The 22,643-nt window shown below is 38.9% G+C and overlaps 1 pseudogene; it reads right to left on the bottom strand.

Annotated features, from left to right (window-relative positions):
• Positions 1–295: 295 nt before the first annotated feature.
• On the bottom strand, positions 296–21,852 carry LOC149151288 (PI-PLC X domain-containing protein At5g67130-like; annotated as a pseudogene).
• Positions 21,853–22,643: the final 791 nt, after the last annotated feature.

Genomic DNA, 22,643 nt, shown 5'->3' with positions numbered 1-22,643 from the left:
AAAATAAAATAGGGCAATGAAAAAATTCTAATGTAAATGCAAAAATAAGGGTTTAACATGGATCAATAAAATTTAACCTCTCTGTGAATGTCATAAAACCCACTAAGGTTGAAGATTGGGGTTTGTGTAAATTCAAAAAACCAAACCCACTTTCACTTTAGGACCATTGTTGTGAAAAGAAAAATAAAACAATGATCAAAAATAGATGTGAACGTAACAATCCTAGTTTAACATGGATCAATAAAATTTAACCTCTATGTATATGTCATAAAACCCACCAAGGTTAAAGATTGGTCTATGTAAATTGAAAAAATGAAGTGATAAATTTCACTTGAAAGAAATCCACTGCTAAGAAATTAGCCCATCAGTTTCTTGTGGCCTGGTGACACATGCTCAGAATGTTTAAGAGTGCATCAGAAATTTCTACATAGGATTTGGGTACATTGGGTTGATCCGAGAATAAATTTTTGAGAAGCAACGACGAGGATTTTATGCTTATATTCTTCAATTCAGTGCGATTAGTGCTATATCTTTCTACCAAACCAACATCCCCATCTACCAAAATAGTTTCTCATCAATCCCTCCATATACATCATTAAAGGCATGGGATAGGTTTTGTAAAACTTACATTGATTTTCCACCACATAGTTCCACTGATAAGAAATTCCCTCTGAGGCCTCTTTGGAAGCTATTGAGGTGAATATTATAAGGCAATAGTTTTTCACAACCATGTCGCTCACAATGGGCCAATCACTACCATATTTGGGCATGGAAGACACTGGGTACTAGTACTTCATCAAATCAGCTTCAGTGAAGACTTTGGTCAAACCTTTGGTAGCTTTGACATAGTCCTTGATGAATATGGTGATGATTTCAGAGGGATTGGCTGCTAGAAATGCTTGAATCTCCTTCAATGTATTCACAACTGGCATTTGTAATAGAACCATATTCCAAATAAACAAAATATTTAAATATTGGTTTAGTTAAATTTAAACAGGGTTGACAAAATCTATAATCAGTTGTAATCTATCAATGTATTTAATGCTTGACATGGCTAGGTTCAAATATCTTAAATGAAATAGACCTCAATATGAGTCAGACTGGTTTAACTTTACATCCAAGGCTTTAGTTTCACTGGTTACCATCAATATTATTGAGCATTTGGGTAAATTCAAATCTCTTGAATAATGTGGACTTGGAGGTATGGTGCATTGATTTACAGCGAAAAATAATACCCTAACAACCCGAATAGCACTTCAAATGTGGAAAATTATGCCCGAAAGTACTTAATTTAACAATAAAAAAAAAAATTTACAATAGCTACTCAAGGGACTTGGGATTTTAACCTACAAAATTTGTGAAATTGTAGCAATTTCCTCTAAAGGAATGATAGAGCCAAACATCATTCTCATAATCATACATGTCCAACATTATCCCTCTAGCACCATTCTACAAAAAATTCCCCAAATTAAATACCCTAATTGCTTGAAGTCTCAGCTAAATTCCCAATGATTCAAATACCCTAATTGCCTTGAAATATTTTACAGGCCATACATACATTTAACTGATTTGTAACGTTAACTTGTTAGTTATTGTAAGTGAATATTTGGACACCCGTCTACAATTATTCTCCAACGATTGCATAATAATTGTGGGTTGTCCACATGAGTATTTATTGAAAGGTAGGTCACCCACCTAAACAAAAATAAAAGAAAATGTCAATGATTTGCAAAGAAATTAAATGAAAATCAATCAGAATATTTCAAAGTTGAGAATGATGCCTTTAAAGTTGGATTTGTAGTATTAGTCCTGGTGCATCTGTAACTTGAGTCACCCATTGAACTACACAATATGCATTGAAGACCTGTGACACAATCATTGTCCTTTGTACAAATATCATGGACCTGTTGGGAAAAAAAGGGAGAAACGAATGAGAATACCCTCTTATTTCCCTGATTGATTCTAAGATTATTACAACCAAAATAGTAAATGTGGGCTATGCGATTTGATCCCACGACCTGACAACTCCCACTGGAAAAAGTTGTTCTTGCACCATCATGGGAAAGAGAACAATTGTTGCCATGAACAAGATGATGCATCATCTACAAACACATTGCACATGTACTTATGGAAATCCTAATACCAGTCCTCAGCATGCTTAATCTAGAGCAGGGAGATGATGGAACCAAACCTTTAGTCAAGGGAACATTTTCAATATTCCTCACCCTTGGGCTCGCACTAGTGTTGAATTGCAACTGTGGGTTGCACTGAGACTAAGAACACATCCTGGGACTCAGAATTGAGACAACTAATGAAAGAGAAGACTAAAATTAGAGATTAGAGATGAAATCTGGGAGTTGCAAGATCTTGCCATGTGGTAAAAATTGATTTGACAGAGGAGGACAAAAATTGAATGTTGTGATTGGCCAAATCTGCCTAGACAAAGCCCGTAGAGGAACACCTTCGGTGTAATTATAGATTTAGAATGTGGTAATTATATTGTAATTGTTTTGAAATGAAATTATCTCTAATTTATTACTTTTATGTATTTTTTAATATAATTTCCAGATAAATATACATTAAATTAAATACTTAAAAATTAGTTAAAATTATTCTAACTTTTCAAAATGTGATATTTTAATTTTATAACTAATTAAAAAATATATATAATTAGCATATCTTAACTTTATATTGAAAAATAATTTATAAGAGAATGAGCTCTGCTAGGGTTTCAACATGCCAACCCTGAAAAATTTTCTGCAGTTTTAGTTCTTACAACCCTAGACATAATCTCCATTCAGTGAATTTTGATAGTCTGGATTAGTGAGACAGCTGGGAGGGGAGAGATCCCCTCCTACCGTAATGTTGTAGTTTAAGAATCAAGCAACAAGGGAGGGGCCTAAAAAACGACCAGAAATGAGGGTAGAACCAAATGAAATATAGTAATGGGGGCTTAGTGGAAAGTGCAGATGAGGGGCCAATGCTTGCCACAAGAAACTAAAAAACCAAGATTTGTGATTCCAATCAATAAAATTGAAAATTACCGCAAGTTCATAAAGGAAAATGCCCTGATCTGTAAATTTATCGGCATTTGGCCCTCAGAGAGAGATCTCATCAAATGGATCTAGCTAATATGGTAGCCAAAAGAGCATATTTACCTGAAATTAGGTGCTCGAGGCTTTTTCATAGTGATCTTCACCAACCTAGAGCATAAGGAGAGGGTTTTTAAAATGGACCATATTTCTTTTATAATGCTAGTCTCTTCGATTTAGAAGAATGTTATAACCCAGATAAGGAAAAATTCATGGCAACCCTAGTTTGGGTGAGATTGTTTGCTCTTCCAGTTGAATTTTTGGATCCAAAAATACTGGAAGGAATTGGTGATTCCATTTGAAAATTTGTTAAAGTAGTTGATTCCACTCGTCGAGGTTGCTACACCTCATATGCTCGAATTTATGTCTATATGAACATCAGAGAACCCCTCCCTGGATTCATCGAGCTGGACTATCAAGATGAGATATGGTAAAAACCCTTGGATTATGAGCATATACAGTTTCTTTATAAAAAATGCGATGAATATAGACATTTGTTTAAATATTTCCGTTTGAATCAAATGGGAACAAGGGACTTGGAAAATCTCAAAGCCAACCCTAAGTGATCCTAAATGGATACTAAATCAAGAAGAAAAGGTATTACAGACTCATGTGCAGGAATGCCTATATTATTTAGTGCAATGGATTGAATAGATTGCGAATAATATAGACAATGAATAGTTATAAAACATAATAAACACACATCAACACAGTTAGATAATCAAGGAGTTCACGAGACTTCCTGGCTACGTCTCTTGGTCTAGCTTTCAGTGTCGACCTCTATATTATGTCTTCAAGAACAAAGTTTACAGGTGTGAGCTCAATCAGAGACATAACACAACAACAATGATATTACACAGGGATTTCACTCGAAAAACCTTGAGTCTAAAGAGTGCATAGACTCTCCCTCTTAGTGCCTTTGATCAATTGTTCGTAGCTGTGTGTTTTCTATGACTCTTTGTCTCCCCTCTATCTCTGAAATTTGACTTGTCCCCATTTTGTTTATGGGATAGCTTTTTAAGCTTATTAGCACTATCTGTTCACCTCCATTTCGGGCTCTTTGGCTCCCGGACGCTATCCCTTCATCTCCCTGCTGAGCGTTTAAACAATCATTGTAAAACGCTTAAGGTATTGGGGCACACGGCAACTAATAGGCGAAAAGGTAGGTGGGCACAGGTGGGACCAACCATTTGGCCTTCCCCTGGCACAAATCATCAAAACAACATATTTTTAGTTCCCAAAGGAAATACACAGAAAACATAAAAAATTTGACAAAACGCCAAAGTCGGACCTCAAACGATATAGAGTCTGCCTTATAATCCTCTCATGTCCGCATTTTATCACTATCATAAGCCCTTTGTATTCCACACCATTGATCTACCTTAAATATGACATTTCGCATCCAACCTGATCATCCAACTAGCTTGTGCCTTCTTCACCGTCTGATCCATGATCGCTAATCCAATGAATCTCGACCATTTCTGGTGGCCCACTTGCATGGAGATTACCCGCCCAAAAAAGTAGTTTTCTCTCTCCTACGACGTGCTACGTGTCAGCTAGTGTATGGAATCGAATGAATCCTCTACAATACTGCTTACTGCCTAAAGCCCACCCAAAATACCGTTTTTCCATGAAACTCAAATTATATAAAGTCGCATTTGTAAACCCTTTCGGGTCTGCGCATTTCACATAGTATTTGGCCTGTGGTAAGTCCTCCATTTGGCAAATCTGCAATGCGATATGTAATCTCTGCCATTGATCTGCGTGCTCGATCAATGGTCCACATTGTATCATCAATTGTTGTCACATTTCCCTTAGGGCCACCTCCGATACACTCTGCTAGCCTCCGCCGATGCGATATTGATGATTTAATCTCATCTGTTGATCCCTTGGATCCAATGGCTCCTGTGCAGTGAGACTTTACTCTCTACTTTACTCTGTTTTCCACCATTCCTTAGTGTTTTCCGCTGCGATAGTGTTTTCTGATAGTTAATATATATGAAGACTTAGAGTTAGAGGTTTGATACAAGATCCATTTTGGATCATGCCTTCCCACTGAAAAGCCTTTGGACCACCAAAAGTTGGTTTTAGGCATCAATCAAGTGAGGATACTACTCCTTCACCTGTCCAATTTCTATCCATCATGATTTGCTTGGATTTGAACCTTTGACTCCTACTCTCAGGTACTCAACATCTTCTTGATGTGTAGTTATTACCTTCCTGTCTAGAACTGTATCCTCCTGTAACTCATTGAGATATTCAGGAAACAAATCCTCAATAGAAGGAAATTGACTTTGCTCTTCTGGGTCCTCAATCGATGAAGGTCCATACAATCTCAAGTTTTATGCATTAACGACTGAATAGATCTGCATATAAGTTAGCAAATCAAGGCGAAAATCATTTTCACCAATTTTATCAAGTATCTTGAAAGGTCCATACCATATTGGTTTTAGCTTCTTACCTTCACCCTGCATTCTGTCTTTGCTAATGTACAACCAGACTTGATCACCAACTTGAAAACTATGCTCAACTCGATTCTTATCATGTCTTGCCTTGTACTCGGCTTGACTTCTTTCTAGCTGTTCCTGTACTGCCTGGTGAGTTTCCTAGATTTGTTTAATGAACGTGGTTGCTTTGTCCACATCATTGTGTCCATCAACTGCTATGTCTTTACCAAAGACAAAATCCAAGGGAGAATTTCGTATAAAACCAAAACAAGTATCAAAAGGAGATCTCTGAGTAGAAGAGTGCTTGGCACAGTTGTAAGCATGCTGCACATAACCCAAATGCTCATCCCAAATCTTGGGATGCTTGCTGAAATAGCCTCTAAGCAACTGGATCACTGTCCTATTGACCACTTCTGTTTGACCATCTATTTGTGGATGAAATGTTATAGACATTTTCGTGCCTTGCATCACTGAGCATGAAATGTCAATAATCAAGGGATCCAAAGTCCCTAAACATGTTGTTCCTACCCCTAGAGGAACAAGGCCAGCAAACCACAGCAATTCACAAAAGTTCTCCACCTGAAAACACTCAAAAACAAGGCAATTCTGGATCATGTCAATTGCTCCACTGAGCATCTGCGCTGAATGTCAACTGCTCCACTGTCTACCTGCGTTGAATGTCAACTGCAACAAAGGCTACCTGCGTTGAGCGTAACTGGACAAGTGGTAGGCTCATTTCTCAATGTGTCAATGCCCAGGAAGCTTCCAAAATGACACTTGGATCAGGGAATTCGACTGGTGATGAGTAAGAGGTTCCAAATCTCCAAGTGGAAGAAAGAACCTCCAAGTGGACTCAAGAACTGAAGAGGGAGAGGACACTAGTCAGTTTCATACGAGCCTCAAGCTAACTCATCCTCTCTCCAAAAACTCCTATATATAGATCTCTCCTCCATGAGATCAGAAGGCTGGAATTTTGTTATTGCAAAGAATTTCTGTTGGTTTGAGGTTGGATCATTGGGTGTTTATGCTTTGAAGGGAACTGAAGAAGGAATTCCATTCTGCTGGGAAGGAGATGCTGGGTTGGAGCCCTATGGGTTGTATCTCTTCCTGAACCTTGTTATCAATCAATAAAGCTTCTTGGTTCTTTCCTATATGCTGGTGTATTTTGTATGATTTGCATTAGTATATTTGATTTACTTCTAATCCTGAATCATTTATGAATATGTATATTTGCCTTTGTGTTGTGTTCTTCTCTTGTCGCAAGTAGCTGTTCTCTTGTCACAGGTAGCTGTTCTCTTGTGATCTCGTGGAAATCAAGTAGCTGTTCTCTTGAGCAAGCGAGGAGGCAAGTAGCTGTGGACACCCAAAGAGAAGAGGATCTAGATCGAGGGACAACCAGAAGACAACGGTAAGTCTACCAATCTCCCCTCTTTCACATTTCATAAAGGAAGAAACCGAAGTAGCTGTATTCGTTTGTTGCTAAGGTACTGTCACACCTTAGGTGGATAGGATCGTCCTGCATAGGCATTTTTCCCCACAACAAATTGGCGACTCCACTGGGGACATTTGTTTTAGTCATTTTGTTTGTGTTTACATCATTGTTTACTTCATAGACTCAACGACAACAATCGAACTGCTTTGCAAAGTAGAATGTTGCTGCCTTGATCCTTCACTGGATTTTTGTCTATGATCTCAACAATGGACTCACAAATGACTTGATGATCCTTTGTGATAGTCTTTAGTACCCTCTCAAAGCATCCCTCTGTTTATACCTTGCTTGTGTTTCTGATTTGGCCTAAAACAGTTGATTTTTGAGCATTTTGTGACCCGGAACCCAAGGGAAACGAGAGTTTCTCTTTCAGCGCAGACACTGTGAAAGCAGTCTGCATTTCAACGTAGGTCCCGTGAAGGCTACCTGCGCTGAATGTCAAACTGACAGTGTTGGGCTTGCGCTGAACCAGTGTGGCCTTGTGCAGCTGGGGTTCTTTGCTGTCTTTTGCCCTGTTTTGATCTCTGTTTTTGTAGCCTTTAACCAGCATAGGTACCAGTCTGATAACCCCTTTTCTTTGCTTGAATTCCGCCTCATTTTTGTACAAAAAGACTGTAAGTGTTTTTATGTGTTTGTGGCGTCATTTACAGTTTTCCTTTGCATAAGCAAAATAATCATCCTGTAGCCTTTGATTCAGATCTGATTGATTGATTGATTGTGATCTTAGGAGAGAGTTCATTGGCTGTTTGCAGTTTGATTATACGTTTGCTTTTGCTTATTGGTTTGAATTTGTCACTTTTAAGTGTCGAAATGAGTATTCCTTTCGAAAAATCGCAAAGTGATTTTAATCTCTTCTACCCTTGTTGATTTTGGAAAAAGTAAACTTGTTTATTTCATTCATTTAAAAGCAAATTCAAAGTTGTACAAAAAGCTTTCTTTGTAGGCATTTATACTAAGAAAGTGGAAAACAAAGACCTGCATTGTGCATTTGCATTTTGATAAGTTTGCATGCTTGATTTAGGAAGAGTGCATTAGAGTGTGCTGATTGCTCTTTGAGAAAAGATAGTCGCTCTCTTTTCCCTTAGTAGCTAGGATTTTCAAAGTTGAAAGATTATAAAGCTTGCTTATCATCTTAGACTGCATTTAGGAATTGTACCATACATCTCGTGGTGATCCTGAAAGACAAACTTTAAAAAGATCAACTTAAAATAAACTGAATGAACCTAACAACGCTTTGCAACATAACGCACAACATAGAGGTCTAGGCTAGAGACGTGTTCTGGTGTCGTTAAGCCTAGTGACTGTCGATCTCGTGGAAGGTGGGTGATTCCTCCTGAGGGACGATAGCGCTAGTACGGACTTGTGCTCCCACGTACCGTCGCGTATATATTGGGAGACCCCTATAGGCATATATCCTTTATCCTTAGGAAGCCGTGTCGGCCGCCCTACTGATCGCAATGCAGTGAAGACAGCATTCATGAAGATCGACCACCCGTACCGTAAAAAGTATTCTGTGGTTTTGCGAAAAGTTTGGCACACCCTCTGCCTAGATCTCCAGAGCAGTTTCTTTTGGCCTTTTTCAGACTCTATAACAGAAAAGGTCCATCCGAGCATTTGTCACTTCGGGCTCATTAAAACATCGAAGGAGACTAGAGTCATCTTTAGCTTTTTCTCGACTCTTTAAAACTGAAAAAGCAAGTTGTGTCTAAAGCGTCGTTAACAATTTATTTTAAACGGAACAATCACCCATTATTCCCGTGTTGATATTTAGGTTGAAAAGATGGAGCACACCAACTAAGGAGTTCCCCTTGGTGGAAATCCTAGTCCCTTCTCCTCTTGGGGAGATGTTGGTGCGCCCCACATGGCCACATTGTCGCTTCCAGGACTGACAATTGGCCTACCAGTTTGGCTCTTTTCAACCAATGTCGTTCAGAATACCACCATTCCTGAACAGTCGAGTCAACAGTTAGATCAGACAAGAGTTGCCTCCCAGCCTTCTACTTCATCTTCCTCTCCTCCTTCCTCTTCACTTGACGGAACTGGTCGGTTAAAGAACCGGGTTCCTAAGGAGAAGAAGGAGAAGAAGAAGAAAGAAAAGGAGCAGAAGGAGCCTAAGGCGACTGGGGGCAAACAAGTGTCATCTAACAAAAATCCACACAAAGCACTCGTAAGGCCTAAATCGCCATGCGTCATATGCAAGGGAGACCACTTCCATAGAGATTGTCCCTGTATCCCCCGGATACTAAGAGACTGGTCCCCCCGTTTGCACAATTCGGTAGCATCAAATTCTAATAGCCATGTCGACTGTTCACCGTCAACTAGTGAGAGTGAAGCCCTAGGACAGAGCGGGAAAGCTAAATTTACCTGCAGACTGTGTGAAGGCGATCACGCCATCCACCGTTGTCCCTTCTTAGACGAGGCAAAAAGAGTTCTGGAAGATCGCTCGATTTTACGAGCGCATCTCCCTCCTGGATATCAAAGACTCCTGACAAGTCCCTCGCTAGTTGAGAATCCGGTTGACCCGCCCAGGCGGTCAGCCGAAGCACCTGTCATTGAAGATGAACCGTCTGAATCCATACCTGACGAAAGTCTAAAGGTTGAAACGGTAGTTGACCTTATTTTTCCTTCAGAGGCTCTATCTTCGAATGACACCATCACAGAGGAGAATAAAGACGACACCGTCCAAGTTCTCTTCATCAGCACTGACTCTGATGATCAAGGGGGCAATGCCCCAATTCCTTTATCGCAGGAAGGAAGTTCATCAGAGCGCTATCCGGCCGTTTACCCGGTCCCACCACCAAGCAACCTGGTTGTGTCCTTTGACTGGAACCAACTAGGCAGACCTCGCTTGCCAGCTAGCATACCATTCAAAATTATTGTCCAAATATACAGAATGGTAATGGTTGGTACAGTTATTGATGAAGGGGCATCTGTGAGTATCCTTTCCTCTATTTCTTGGAAAGCGCTTGGTTCGCCAGCGCTTTTGCCTGAAATGAGAAATCTATCAGGCTTTGATAAGGGAACCAGTCGCCCTTTAGGGATCCTCCCCAATGTGCCGATAACATTGAAAGGGAAGACCGTTCAAATGAACGTGATGGTCGTTCAAGGACCCTTGGATTATAACCTACTCCTTGGACGAGACTATATATATTGCATGGGAGCCATAGTCTTCTCACTCTTTAGAGTAATGTGTTTTCCGCATGAAGGAAGAATGGTCAAGCTCGTGGACCAACTTTCGTTTCCCGGATCACACATCGCAAATAGTCATATACCATCCCTAAATGTTCTATTCACGAAAGAAGTGTCTCAACCCACGGTCCATCCTCCTGATGAGCGCGAGTAATCCGGGAGGATATGACTGGAACCCAGGGGGCATGCGTCCTGGTCTGCTTCGGCAGAGAACTTTGGGTATAAGATAGGTTTCCGCGGGAGAATATGACTAGTCCGTACCCCGTCCGTAGAGGAAAGAGGGTTGTTCTAGAACAAGATTCTTTTGTCAAAGTTATGTGAGTGGAATAATCTGCTTTTCACTCACCTTTGTCTATTTCGGTAGGCATTGCCGAGGAAGTGTTTTGTTTAAACTGCTAACGAGACAATCTTTGGGTAACCTGAAAGAGGTAAGCCTCTCCCGGTAAAACGAAATTTTTAGTGGAAAAGAAGTAGAGGTAACCTTGAAATTCTGTCTTATGCCTGGGGGCATGCAAACCTATTTTTTAAATTTTTAGGTCCTTCCCTTTAAACCTGTAGGTCTAACCCTTTAAACTCGTAGGATTAGTCGTTTCCAAGCTTGCATAAAGAAAGGATGTAGAGCAAAGCGTAGTGAGATGAAGCTCCAGGAAAAAATAGCAATCTCACATGAGACACTCTTATCATATGACTGGTATAATCGAGCAGTTTTACCGCGGAATTTATGCTCGTTAAAAAATAGAAAAGCGAGATCTGAGCAGTTTTAGCACATAGTTCATGCTCGTTAAAAAATAAACATAAGATTGAGCAGTGTTTTGGCGCATTCAAGCTCGTTAAAAAATGAACCCATCCCGGTAAATAACCATTGAGTATGTAACCTGATCAACCATAAAAAAAGACCTTGGTCGTGTTTTGTGCACCGTCACCTCCACCATTCATTTGGCCGATCGTTTACCTCGATATGATTGTTTACCCATTTTGAGGAACAACTGCGAAGAGTGATTTCACCTAGCCATCCTTGTGACACTGCCGTGATTGGAAAATTCCAACCTGTACCTGGAATCAGCTGCTAACCCTGTTCATCACTCGTTCCTCAAAAGACGAGTCTTCTTTAAGCTCTTTTCAATTGACTCGTAAAATATGAAAATATTGCCGAGTTTTGGCCTTCCAGCTCGTTAAACGACCGGAAGTGCTATCCCTCCTCTAGATTTTAATCTTTTTGGACCTGAGGGATTATTGCACAAAAAGATCGAGCGCTTGTTTTGTTCGGCTCGTTAAAAATACCGAAAACTCATCCCTTCTGTATTGTTTTATACTTTTTCGGACTTAAGGGATTAGATGACGAAAAAGGAATTTTGGAGTTAACTTTATGTACCTTTTCAGACTCTCTAAAAATGAAAAGGGCTGAGTTTTCCTTGTCGTTAGACTCGTTAAAATCACTAAATAGGGACAAACTTGTCTTTAGACGAGAACGAGTTTCACTATCGCTAGGCTCATTAAAACATAGCGATGGGCTTGCCCGAAGGGCAGGTTATAGAACAAGCATATGTTATCCTCCTCAAGCTTGAAAAAAATAAAGAGGTACTGGTTAGAAATGACTGGGGAAAAATTGGGAAAAAATCAAGAAAACTTTGATGGTAGCAGGTCGCTCTTGAACATGACACTTTTCCTCCGTAACACAATCGGGTTGGGTTGTTTCATTCACCGGTCACATCACCATGGTCTCGCCATACCATCCATACTTGGGGTAATGCTACCAATCCATCGCATCAGTGTCGCCATATGTTCAAGAGAAGTCGTTCAGAAAGAGTCAACCGGGTCCCATCCACTGCCATACATTATCCTTCATCCATTCATGACCGCCACCCTGAATCATATGTCACAGATTGTTTTCACCTCCATTAAAATCATTAGCTCCGTTCCGTGTCACTGATGTGGGATTCATTAAGGCCCTCCTTTGACGGATCGCTTCTTGTCGACATCAGCTCATTATCCAAGAAGTTGATCTAGGAACAACCCCTTCAGTACTTTGAAGCTTGCATGCCTCAATGGCAAGTTTCTCACTTCCGGCGATAGGTATACATCAATGACCTTCGACCAGAAGATTTTGCGTGGTGTTCGACGCCAAGTCCTTTATTCACACCACGTGAATTGTACTGCAGTACCTTGAGGGTCATTATCATTATCGGTGATTCCTCTCGCTCTTGTTAACGGTTTACATCATTGACCGGTAATCAAGCGATGTATTTCCATGTTCGACTTTAGCGCAATTCTCACATGGATCGACTTGTACTTAGAGTGAAGATCGAACGAGTTTTGAAGACCCCGATCTAGTTTCATCCATCCGGGCAGCAGATGATCATCCTACTCAAAGGATGATAGTTTCGCCAGAATTATCAGTCTACCATCAGACGATTGTCTGTTCTATGTACCAAAATGAATTTATAAAGCTGAGCATGGGAATGCCCGCCTCAGCTAGATCATGAAAGCAGTATGAATCATAATGTATTGTATTGTATCTTATTACAGGTCTCCTCCCAGGAAATGGATGAACTTCGGACTCTCCTGGATAAATCATTTCACCCGATAAACGGCCTCATACTTTAGGGGGAAACTGTTATAGACATTTTTGTGCCTTGCATCACTGAGCATGAAATGTCAATAATCAAGGGATCCAAAGTCCCTAAACATGTTGTTCCTACCCCTAGAGGAACAAGGCCAGCAAACCATAGCAATTCACAAAAGTTCTCCACCTGAAAACACTCAAAAACAGGGCAATTCTGGATCATGTCAACTGCTCCATTGAGCATCTGCGCTGAATGTCAACTGCTCCACTGTCTACCTGCGTTGAATGTCAACTGCAACAAAGGCTACCTGCGCTGAGCATAACTGGACAAGTGGCAGGCTCATTTCTCAATGTGTCAATGCCCAGGAAGCTTCCAAAATGACACTTGGATCAGGGAATTCGACTGGTGATGAGTAAGAGGTTCCAAATCTCCAAGTGGAAGCAAGAACCTCCAAGTGGACTCAAGAACTGAAGAGGGAGAGGACACTAGTCAGTTTCATACCAGCCTCAAGCTGACTCATCCTCTCTCCAAAAACTCCTATATATAGATCTCTCCTCCATGAGATCAAAAGGCTGGAATTTTGTTATTGCAAAGAATTGCTGTTGGTTTGCGGTTGGATCATTGGGTGTTTATGCTTTGAAGGGAACTGAAGAAGGAATTCCATTCTGCTGGGAAGGAGATGCTGGGTTGGAGCCCTATGGGTTGTATCTCTTCCTGAACCTTGTTATCAATCAATAAAGCTTCTTGGTTCTTTCCTATATGCTGGTGTATTTTGTATGATTTGCATTAGTATATTTGATTTACTTCTAATCCTGAATCATTTATGAATATGTATATTTGCCTTTGTGTTGTGTTCTTCTCTTGTCGCAAGTAGCTATTCTCTTGTCACAGGTAGCTGTTCTCTTGTGATCTCGTGGAAATCAAGTAGCTGTTCTCTTGAGCAAGCGAGGAGGCAAGTAGCTGTGGACACCCAAAGAGAAGAGGATCTAGATCGAGGGACAACCGGAAGACAACGGTAAGTCTACCAATCTCCCCTCTTTCACATTTCATAAAGGAAGAAACCGAAGTAGCTGTATTCGTTTGTTGCTAAGGTATTGTCACACCTTAGGTGGATAGGATCGTCCTGCATAGGTATTTTTCCCCACAACATGAAATGATGCGCTCTTCTTCAACCTGGTGTCCGTCAACTCCCTTAGATTTGACCAAAACTTCCCAACAAATCGAGAATCTCGTTCAGATGCAATAGAAGTGGGTAACCCAAAATGAACCCATACATTATAAAAGAAAATTTTTTCCATTTGTTCAGCTGTAACTTGCTTGTTACATGGTATCAAAATACACATTTTACTGAACCTATCCACAACAACATACAAATAATCATGACCTTTCCTAGATTTTGGCAATCCCCCAACAAAATCCATGGAAACACTTTCCCAAGGACGAGAAGGAATTGGAAGTGGAGTGTACAAGGTTAATTTTCTATTACTTGGTTTCCTTGTAGCACACATTGTACATCCTTTGATATATCTAGAAACTATCTCATGCATTCTCAGCCAATAATAGAATCTTTGCAATTGTGCAACTGTTTTACTTACACCAAAATGACCTGATATGAGAGAAGTATGTGCTTCTCGAATTATGTTAACTCTTTCAGTTTGTGGAATGTATAACTTTCCCAAATGATATAAGAGTTTTTCCTTTACATAATAATCCAATTCTTCTACTTTCTTGCCATGACTTAAAGTTACGTATACATCTTTTAAATCTACATCTTGAGCATATTGTTCAATGTAACTTTCATGCATTACTAAGTTATGCTTAAGTATAGTAGATGCATTTATGATTGGTCTTGATAACATGTCTGCAACCTTATTGTGTATGCCCTTCTTATATCTTATGACAAGATGAAATTTCTATAGAAAACCCGTCGACTTATAATGTCTTGATTGCTGCAATTTAGCTTGTGAGTGCAAATATTGAAGTGGTTGATGATCTGCATGTATGATTGTTTCTTTACCCATTAGGTAATGTTTCCACTTTTTCACACTTTATACTAATACATACAATTATTTATCATATGCAGAAGTAAATGTCTCAGAATGATAGCATATGGGTTTTCCGTGTTGCATCAACACTGCTCCCATGGCATAGTCACTGGCATCTGTGTCAGTCTCAAATGGATGTTGAAGATCTGGCAGTGCTAGTAATGGTGTTGTACTGATTTTCTCTTTTAAGGTGTCGAAGGCTTTCTGTTGTTTGCCTCCCCACTTAAACACTTGTTTCAATCTTGTTAAAGCATGTAATGGAGTTGCAATCAATGAGAAGTTAGCAATAAACTGTCTCTAGTATTGTGATGCCCATAGGAAACTCCTAACCTCTGTAGCAGATTTTAGTTTAGGCCAGTCCATAATGACTTCAACCTTAGAGGGATATATCTTCAATTCACCACCCCCTACAATATAACCCAAATAATTTAAAGATGTTCTACCAAATTCACATTTTGACAGTTTTATATAGATATTTTCTCTTTTTAAAACATCTAAAGTCTGCCTCACATGCTTTACATGGTATTCCCATGTCTTACTAAAAACAAGAATGTCATCTAAATAAACAATTACAAAACCATCAATAAATGGTCTGAGTACATCATTCATGACTGTTAGGTCCCTATACTACTAGTGTAACCCCTTATTGTTATTAGTAGAACCCCCTTATTATATTTTTATGCCCATGTAGTCCCCATATTGTTATTATTGTGCCCCATAGAAGCCCACTATTGTTATTATTGTGCCCTTACATTATTATTGTTATGTTGGCTCTAATTATATTATGACCCCTTAAACTCCTATATATAGAAAGGAGGTCTTGTCATTCGTATCATCGAAGAATTGTTCATTTGTGTAATGTAAAGGAGGTTTCCCCCTCTAAGAGGCTTATTTATAAGGCGTTGATCTATCTTTTCTATCTTTTTTTGAGTTGGTTTCATAACATTTGGTATTAGAGCTTTGGATTCTAGGGTTTCGCTGCTCCAAACAGGTCATCGTGGTATTGTCGCTATAACTTTTTTCTGCAACATTTCAGAAGCTCAAAGACAAAACCATTTGAGAAAGAATCTTGCTAAACCACACATCTTAATTTTAGATCTTGTCTCGCTATATTTTTGGAGATATGATATGAGGAAGTTCAGGTTTTTGAAAGCTCCATAATTTCATCTAAAATAGGTCATCATGGTATTTTCGCTATAACCATTTCTCTACGAAGTTTTAGAAGCTGAAGAAAAAACCCATTTGAGAAAAAATCGTTCTGAATCTCGGGTCCAAATTTCAGATCTTTTCTCACTATATTTTCAGGTATATGATCTGAGGAAGTTAGGGTTTTTGTAGACTCCCGAATTACATCCTAAATAGGTGACCTTGGAAAAATCGTCATAACTTTCTCTGTGAGAAACAAATTGAAATTTCGTAAGTTATAGAAAGAGGACAAATAGTAGCTTTCTATGCATAGTTTTCAGATCTGAAGGTTGAAACAGTGACACATGGCATGTCGTACAAGTTCGCTCTACTGAGACATTATATAATTAGGTCATCTTAGGAGATTGGGCATAGCTCTTTCTTGGAGAATCAAATTTTGATCAGACTTGCGGGGTTAGAAAGAGGACTCAGAGGGCTACCGCAAGAGAAAATTTTAGAACTTTGAGATATGAAAGTATAGAGTTACAACCATTTCAAGATCAAGCTCCTAAAATCAAGAAAAGGCGATATGAGGAAGTTTGATGGCAAGGATTCGGTAAATTTGATACTACAAATGGAGCAATATTTTGATCTACATGGTCTGCCATTGTTACAAAAGGTATGTATTGCATCTTCATATTTAGAACCAGATCAATTTTTATGGTATAAAGGGCTTTGTTCTCGTAAAAAACTTATTACGTGATCAATTTTCATGGAGGAAATGATAACACATTATGAGGATACAAAGAGCAACACCTTCTTTAGAGCAACACCACAACAATTGGAAGAAAAAAGAGAAAAGGGCTTTGTTACAAAGTGGAAAGCAAAATTATGGCAACAAGGAAGTCTAGCCCTCACAACTATAAAGATGGAAGTGTTGTTTCTCCTAGCCTTCCACAACCTACAAGAGTTACACCACAACAATTGGAAGAAAAAAGAGAAAAAGGGCTTTGTTACAATTTTGATAACAAATACATTAAAGGTCATAACTGTGCTAAGAAGAAATTATTTTACATTGATTGTGGAGAGGAGGAAGAAAAGGATCAAGAAATGTCAAAAGAAAAGTATATACACCAGGAACCAACCCCAGAGAAAGAAGAAATGAATCCAATCATATCTTGTAAAGCATTGGAAAGAATTAACACTCCTAAAACTCTTAATATGGAAGGACATATCAAGAAGAAAAAGCTTCAAGAAGTGAAAGATCACATCGAGGAAGAAGAAATGAATTCGACCATATCTTGTAATGCATTGGATGGAATTACCACTCCTCAAACTATGAATATAGAAGGACATATCAAGAAGAAAAATATTCAAGAATTGAAAGATCACATCGAGTCTCAAGAAATCAATCTGACCATATCTTGTAATGCATTGGAAGAAATTACCACTCCTCAAACTATCAAGATAGAAGGACATATCAAGAATAAAAGGGTAAGAGTGTTGATTGATTTGGGCAGTACCCATCATTTTATTGATTGTAAGATAGCAAAGGAATTGAATTGCTTCCTATATCCAGCACTAGAGTGTCAAGTGATGGTTGCAAGTGGAGGAACCATAAATTGCTCTGGAAAGTGCCACAATATGAAGCTATCCATGGGAGAATATGTGTTGAATAGCCCAATTCTTTCCATTCCAATGGGTGGTGTTGATGTTTTACTAGGAGTCCAATGGCTACAATCTTTGGGTACGATAGCTTTTAATTTTCAAGAACTTTTCTTGAATTCTTTTGGGAAGGAAAGGATGTTGAATTGAGGGGTATCGAAGGAAAACCTGGAAATATAGTCAACTCTAACAGCATGACAAAGCTTCTAAATAAATAACAATGGGGTGTAATTGCACAATTATGTTCACTAGAGGATCCCACATCGAAATCATGTATTTCTCCATATCTCCAAAACGTTTTGGACAATCATTCCAAGGTATTTGAGACTCCCAAAGGCCTCCCACCTATTCGTGATCATGATCATGCTATTCATTTGATTCCATGAAGTGTTCCTCCAAACATCAGGCCTTAGATATATCCATATACCCAAAGGAGTAGGAACTCATTCAAAAGTTGTAGAAGATCCCAGTTCAAACAGTATTGTGAGAACTTGACAAGGAAGGAAAAATCATATTGGAACCTGAAGCAGTCATATAACCGAGAAATCGAAAGCTACAAAATAGATCAATTTCAGAGTATCTCATCAAGTGGAAGAACTTACCCACTGAAGATTCCACATGGGAGGACAAGAATTTATACAGAAACATCAAGAACTACTCAAGCATTGAGGACAACAGTTTTTGAAGGAGAGGGGCATGTTAGGTCCCTATACTACTAGTGTAACCCCTTATTGTTATTATTACAACCCCCTTATTATATTGTTGTGCCCATATAGTCCCCATATTGTTATTATTGTGCCCCATAGAAGCCCACTATTGTTATTATTGTGTCCTTACATTATTAATGTTATGTCGACTCTGATTATATTATGACCCCTTAGACTCCTATATATAGAAGGGAGGTCTTGTCATTTGTATCATCAAAGAATTGTTCATTTGTGTAATATAAAGGAGGTTTCCCCCTTGAAAAGGCTTATTTATAAGGCATTGATCTATCTTTTCTATCATTTTGTGAGCTGATTTCATAACAATGACTCTCATAAATGCAGCAGGAGAATTAGATAAGCCGAAAGGCATAACCAACCATTCATACAATCCTTGCTTTGTCTTGAAAGCAGTCTTCCATGCATCTTGTTCTGCAACTTAGAAAAGTAAACTACTTCTTTTAATTGATCTAATAAATCATCAATACGAGGAAGAGGATAACCATTCTTGATCGTTATTTTATTTAGTGCTCTACAATCAATGCACATTCTCCACGAACCATCTTTCTTTCTCACCAATACGATTGGAGATTCACATGGTGATGTGTTTGGTCATATAAACCGTTTATCGTGCAACTCCTTTACTTGCTTCTTTATCTCTGTATTCTCTAAAGCTGACAACCTATACATTCCAATGTTAGGTAATGGAGCATCTTGCTACAAATAAATATCATGTACTATTTCTCACTTGAGTGGCAGACCTTTTGGTTCTTGAAATAGAACATCATACTCTGAAACAACTTTAACTAAATCATCTTTTTGTCTAGAATCACAGCCTTCAAATGCATTGGACCTATCAGGATCCTTTTCCTTTACAACCATTAGTAAAAATTGCTTACTTGAGTTCACAATTCTTTTCATTTTCCCTGAATTTATGAGAGAATAGTTACCTTTGAGTTTATGAGCTCTTACAATATATTCTATTCCATCTTTAGTGATTTGATACTTATTCTCAGCTCTATAGAAAATAGCTTTCCTATCATACAAGTATGGACTTCCCAAAAAAATACCACATCTATCAAATGGAACTATATCTAACTCAACCTAATCTACAAATGTTGATCCAATACCAAACCTAAGTTAACATTGTCTCGTTACTTTTAGCTTTGTTTTATCACACACCCAACCTAATGGATATGGCTTCTCATGAGGTTTTGTTTGTAATCCCAACTTCTTTACAATTGTTTCAGAAATCAAATTTACTTGTGATCCACTATAAAATAAAGTATCAATATTATTATGCTTGGAAATTACTCTAATACAAAAAAGCTCATTTATTTCCATCTTATTATTTTCATTATCAATAGACTGTGCAGAATTACTTGTGGATGCTTCAAAATCTTTACCTTTAATACTTGTGGCTGTAACTGTTGTTTCATCGCCTGAATCTGATCCCAAGTCCTGCTAAATAGCAGTAGCATTCTTCTTCTCCTTTCCACCAAACTTTTTGGGTTTCCGTTCTGGATGCAAAGACCAGCAGTGTGCCTCATCGTGTCCTTCTTTCTTGCAATGAGTGCATGAAGGTTTATCCTTCTTTACAATGTTTGCTTTCCTCTCCTTCCATTTCAATTTCTTCTTTTCCTTGCTCTTGCTTATAGAATATTTAGATGATCTCCCAACCTCTGGGTTTACATTCTTACCTCTAGCTTCTAGATGTGTGGCTTGAACTGATACATCATCTAAGCTAGTGGGATTAAACATGAGAATAGTATGATTTAAATAGATATGAAGACCACCTATATACTTCAATAAAGTCTCAGGTGAGTCTAATGATATATCTAGAGTTAAAGCTGTCTTTCTGAATTCCTGAGTATAACTCTGTACACTTTGACCCTTCAACTGACGAAGAGTTTGCCAACTCATCATTGCCTGCTGCATGTAAGCTAAAGGTTAGAATTGATTTTTGATAGCATAAACAAATTCATTCTAGGTAGAAATGATTTTACCATGTTTTTGCAGATCAACTTGTGTCTTGCCTTCCCACCATACTAGTGCAATTCCTCCAAGTCAAAGGCTAGCCCGCTGAATCTTCTTCCTTTCTAAATCATTGTTCTATACCCTGCAATATACATCAATTTGTCTTATCCAATTATCTATCTTTTCTGCATTGAGTTCTGCATCATAAATTGGCAAATCAAACTTCACATCTAATTTGATTAAGGACATTTTCTTCTTCTTCTTAGAAGAGCTAGAAGATGATGATGACGAGGATGATGATGGAGGACATGGTGGAGGAGATGGTGGAGGAGTCATTCCTCCTTTTCCTTTGCCTTCTAGAGGGGTAACTAGAAAAGGTTCCTCTGCTCCTTTGTCTAGTTTAGGTGTTGAAGTGCTTCCACCTCGATCCTTCTTAAATTCCAGATACATTTCTTCCACCATGGCTTGGAGTGTCTTAAAACTCTCTATAAACTGAGATTTTGATCCCAATGGATCTTCTTCTGCCATTCTCCTCTGAGAATAGACTCTTCCATTCTTTGGATTAGCCTCAACTAGTTTTCCTTCTCCTAGTCTAAACTTTAATCTAGTTAGCATTCACAATCCAGCACAAGTTTGTCTAACATTAATAAAACCAAAACCAAATGCTCTGATACCACTCGATCAGAAATGGATACTAAATCAAGAAGAAAAGGTGTTACAGAATCATGTGCAGGAATGCCTAAATTATTTAGTGCAACGGATCGAAAAGATTGTGAATAATAAAGACAATGAATAGTTATAAAACATAGTAAACACACATCAACATAGTCAGAATAATCAAGGAGTTCACCAGACTTCCTGGCTATGTCTCCTGGTCCAGCTTTCAGTGTCAACCTCTATACTATGTCTTCAAGAACGAAGTTTATAGGTGTGATCTCAATCAGAGCCATAAAACAACAACAATGATATTACACAGGGATTTCACTCAAAAAACCTTGAGTCTAAAGAGTGCATAGACTCTCCCTTGTTAGTGCCTCTGATCAACTATTCGTAGCTATGTGTTTTCTCTAACTCTTTGTCTCCCATCTGTCTCTAAACTTTGACTTGTCCCTCTTCTTTTTATGGGATGAATTTTTAAGCTTATCGGCACTGTCTATTTGCCTCCATTTCGGGTTCTCTGGCTCCCAACCGCTATCCCTTCATCTCGATGCTGAGTGTTTAAACAATAACTGTAAAATCCTTAAGGCATTGGGGCACAATGTAGCTAACAAGCGGAAAGGCGGGCAAGCACAGGTGGAAAGAACCATTTGGAATTCCCCTCACACAAATCCTCAAAACAATGTATTTTTAGTTTGCAAAGGAAATACATAGAAAACATAGAAAATCCGACAAAACGCCAAAGCCGGACTTCAAATGATATAGAGTCCACCATATAATCCTCTCGGGTCTGTCACAAGCCCTTTGTATTCCACACCATTGATTTGCCTTCAATCCGACGGTTATCATCCAACCCAATCATCCAACTAGCTCGTGCCTTCTTCACCATCTGATCCATGATCGCTAATCCAACGACTGATGGCCATTTCAAGTGGCCCGGTTGCACAGAGATTACCCGCCCGAAATAGTGGTTTTCTCTCTCTTGTGGCATGCTACGTGTCAACCAGTGTATGGAATCAGGTGGAGCCTCTCCAATACTGCTTACTACTTGAAGCCCGCCCGAAATACCGTTTACCACGGAACTAAAATTATATGAAGCCACATTTGTCAACCCTTTCAGGTCCACGCATATTGCATAGCCTTTGGCCTGCAGTAAGTCCTCCCTTTGGAAAATCTGTGACGTGATATGTAATATCCACCGTTGATCTGCGCGCTTGATCAATGGTCCATGTTGTCTCGCCAATCGCAGTCCCATTTCCCTTAGGGACACCTCTGATACACTCTGCTGGGCTCCGCCGATGCGATATCACTGATTTAATCTCATCCATTGATCCCATGAATCCAACGGCTCCTGTGCAGTGAGACTTTATTCTTCGCTTTACTATGTTTTCCGCCATTCCTCAGTGTTTTCCTTTGTGATAGTGTTTTTCAATAGTTAATATATATGAAGACTTAGAATTAGAGGTTTGATACAAGATCCATTTTGGATCACTAAGACCCAACATGATCAAGAGGGTTTTCAAGAGGTTACCAACAAAAAGAGGATCACAAAATCGTCGCTAGAAAATGTTCAAAAAATGTTGCGGAAAAATAAAGCCAATAACAACAGATGTGAAGTATTGATGGAAGATAGTGAGATTCCAAGGGGTCCAAGCCAACAGAATAACACTAAAAATGTCAGGGTTCCAC

Source organism: Pinus tabuliformis, chromosome 9, assembly GCF_031772625.1.
Source record: "Pinus tabuliformis cultivar Carrire ecotype Pingquan chromosome 9, CPIR1, whole genome shotgun sequence".
NCBI lineage: Eukaryota > Viridiplantae > Streptophyta > Pinopsida > Pinales > Pinaceae > Pinus > Pinus tabuliformis.
The sequence above is the reverse complement of the archived record's forward strand: the minus strand, read 5'-3'. Positions and strand labels throughout refer to the sequence as shown.